We start from the raw sequence: 3,644 nt of genomic DNA on the forward strand, positions 1-3,644 counted from the left end.
GGTCTCTGCAGTCCCCTGCCATAACCCCATTTTCTTCTTCTGTTTTTTTCTTTTTAAAACTTCTCTGATATATTACATCCTGACTGAAGTTTCCTCTCCCTCCACTCCCGCTCCCCATCTTCCCTCTCCCCCTGATCAACTCTTCTGTTTCCCTTAAAAAAAAAAAAGAAAAAAAGAAAGAAAGCAGTCCTCCCAGGAATATCCACTCAACATGGCCTAACAAGAAGATACAGTAAGACTGGGCACTAAGCTGGGTGTGGTGGTGCAGAACCAGGGGGATTTCTGTGAGTTTGAGGACAGCCTGATCTACAGAGTGAGTCCAGGACAGCTAGAGCTGTTACACAGAGAAACCCTGTCTCGTAAAACAAAAGACAGGGTCTCTGAATAACAGCTCTAGGTGTCCTGGAACTCTGTAGACAAGGCTGGCCTCAAACTCACAGTGATCCGCCTGCCTCTGCCTCCTGAGTGCTGGGATTAAAGGCATGGGCTGCCACTGCCACAGCCACCACCACCCAGTGAGAAATTCTGCCTTGAAAGAAGGGGGAAAAAAAGGTTGAAAACAAGGTCTGGAAAGATGGCTCAGTGGTTAAGAGCACCTGCTGCTTTTGGTTCCCAGTAGCAATCAGTGTGGCTTACAACTGTCTCTGTAACTCCAGTTCCAGAGGACCTGGTGCCCTCTTCCAGCTTTCACGGGTGTGCTCATGATGTACTTATGTACATGCAAAAATTACAAAAACAGCCAGGCGTGGTGGTGCAAGTCTTTAATCCCAGCACTTGGGAGGAAGAGGCAGGCGGATCTTAGTGAGTTCGAGGCCAGCCTAGTCTACAAAGTGAGTTCACGACAGCTAAGGCTACACAGAGAAACCCTGTCTCAGAAAAAAAATTACAAAAATAATTTAAAGAAACAAAAAGAAATCCTAGAAGGGTAAGAAACTTGATGTAGAAATCAACAACAGAGTGAAAAATGTCAGAAGAGTCAGCACACTTAAAGAGAGATCAATAAAGGTCTCCAGTTTGGGGAGGCAGAAGCAGGTGGATCTCTGAGTTCAAGGCCAGCCTGATCTATAAAGCAAGTTCTAGGACAACCAAGGTTACACAGAGAAACCTGTCTCAAAAACAAACTAAAAATAAAAGAACTATTTTTTTTTAATTAGTGGCAACCTCTCCCCTCCAAAAAATTTAACAACCTAGACAGGAAACCATCAAAGAGAACTCTTAAAAATTATGATGATGCTAAAGTGTAGCTCTCCACAACTGAGGGCTTCCGGCAGGGGGTACAGGTGGGGAAGGCTGGGTGTTTTTTATGGGCTTGCACTAGGAGTTTGACCATGCAACAGTGAGTATATAGGCACCCAAACCAGACTTTTGTTGTTTGGGGGTTTTTCGTCCTCTTTTTTGGGGGGAGGGGTCACAAGGGTAGGGATGGCCATGGGAGGGCTGGGAAGTGAGTATAATGGGGGCATGATGTGAAATTACCAAATAATCAATTAAAATATTACAAAAAAGTATTCCAATAAAAATGAACAAAACCAGGCTGGGTGGTGGCACACGCCTTTAATCCCAGCACTCGGGAGGCAGAGTCGGGCGGATCTCTGTGAGTTCTGAGTTTGAGGCCAGCCTAGTTTACAAAGAGAGTTCCAGGACAGCCAAGGCTATTCAGAGGCATCCTGTCTCGAAAAACAAAAAACCAAACGAAACAAAACCCAATTGGAGACTGTGCTTGTTGTACAATCATGAGCATGAGAGCTTGCATCCAAGCACGCATGTAACAAGCTAGTAACACCCACACACACCTGTGACCCTGGCACTGATCTAAGTGGAGCCAGGCTCACTGAAGCTTGCTAGCTTCCAACCTCACCAAGAAAACTTGACTCCTAGGTTCACAGAGATACCCAGCCTCAAAATAAATAAATAAATAAATAAATAAATAAATAACTGACAATGTGATAGAGGACACCAAGACACCCACTTCAGGACTCCATGCAAGAACACATGTTCACACCTGCACATACATGTGCACAGACACCAAACTGATAAACACAAATAAAAATGAAGAAAGTATACCAGGTGATGGTGGCACACACTTTTAATCCCAGTGCTAGGGAGGCAAGGCAGTTGGATCTCTGAGTTCTAGCCTCTCTGAAACCAGGCTCGTTTACCAAGGAGTTCCAGAACAGCCAGGGCTATATGTAGAAATAGGGTGAGGGGACACAACAATGTATGAAAAAGGACGCCAGTAATTCAAAGGACAGCACGGAAGGGTATACAGGAGGACCTGGAAAGAGGTAAGGAAAAGGGGAAATTGTAATTAAATTATAATCTCAAAAAAATGTAATTATCAAAGTCTCAAATATTGTCAGTAGAAGAGACTAATGTTTGTACCAAACTCCAGAGATGCTGGGACTATAACTCAATGCTAAAACATTTGCCCTAGATTTGAGGTTTGTACTGTGCCCTCCACCCCCAAAAAAGCTTAAGATTGTAGCTAGAAATTTCCCTAAATCAACATATATACACACAGACTCAAAAAAACTTTTAACATAATAAAACCTAGGTATTTATGCCCTAGAGTCAGAGATTTTTTTTCTCTCCAGAGATAGGGTTTCTTTGTGTTTCCCTAGCTGTACTGAAACTCAGTCTGTAGACCAGGCTGACTTTGAACTCAAGAGATCCTCCTGTCTCTGCCTCTCCATGAGCTGGGATCAAAGGTGTACAACACCACACCCAGCCAACTAAGTAAGCCAGATAAAAGTAATATATTACCTATTATCTATATTACCTTTGGGCATTATCAAACGCCAAAAGACAGTGTGGCATGAACCTATTGCTACAGCTACTTGGGATAAGGATGGAGGATCACCTGAGGCCAAACGGGCAACACATCCAAGATTCCAAAAGTCAGAAAGGAGGGGACAAGCTATAAATGTCACCTGAGATCAGAGGCCAAAAGAAAAAGTCATTTTCAAAGTACTAAAAGGAAGGAGCCATCAACCCAGAAACTTCCATCCAACAAATTATCCCTCAGAGGCTGGTGAGCTGGCTCAGCAGTTAAGAGCGCTATCAACTCTTCCAGAGGTCCTGAGTTCAACTCCCAGCAGCCACATGGTGGCTCACAACCACCTATGAGATCTGGTGCCCTCTTCTGGCATGCAAGTGACCTGCAGATAGAGCACTCATATACAAAAAATAATCTTTAAAAAATTATCCCTCAGAATTAAAGGTGAAACAAGACACGATCTCATGAAAGAAAATGAGGAAGTTTTGTCCTCACCAGAACTGCTGTAAAAGAACTGCTAAAGAAAAGGCCAATGAGAGCTCAGCGTAAAAGTGCTTGCTGGAGGGGCTAGAGAGATGGCTCAGAGGTTAAGGGCACTGACAGCTCTTCCAGAGGTCCCGAGTTCAATTCCCAGCACCCACATGGTGGCTGACAACATCTATAACATGATTTGGTGCCTTCTTCTGGTGTACAGGTATACATGCAGGCAGAGCACTGTATACATAATAAACAAATTTTCTTTTAAAAAAGTGCTTGCTGGCAAGCCTGGTGATCTGGGTTTCTGGGTTCAAGCACCAGAACCCACAAAAAGGTGGAAGAAGAAAACCAATTTCACAAAGTTATTGTTTGATATGAACACACACAGCAT

This window comes from Acomys russatus, chromosome 26 (assembly GCF_903995435.1).
Source record: "Acomys russatus chromosome 26, mAcoRus1.1, whole genome shotgun sequence".
NCBI lineage: Eukaryota > Metazoa > Chordata > Mammalia > Rodentia > Muridae > Acomys > Acomys russatus.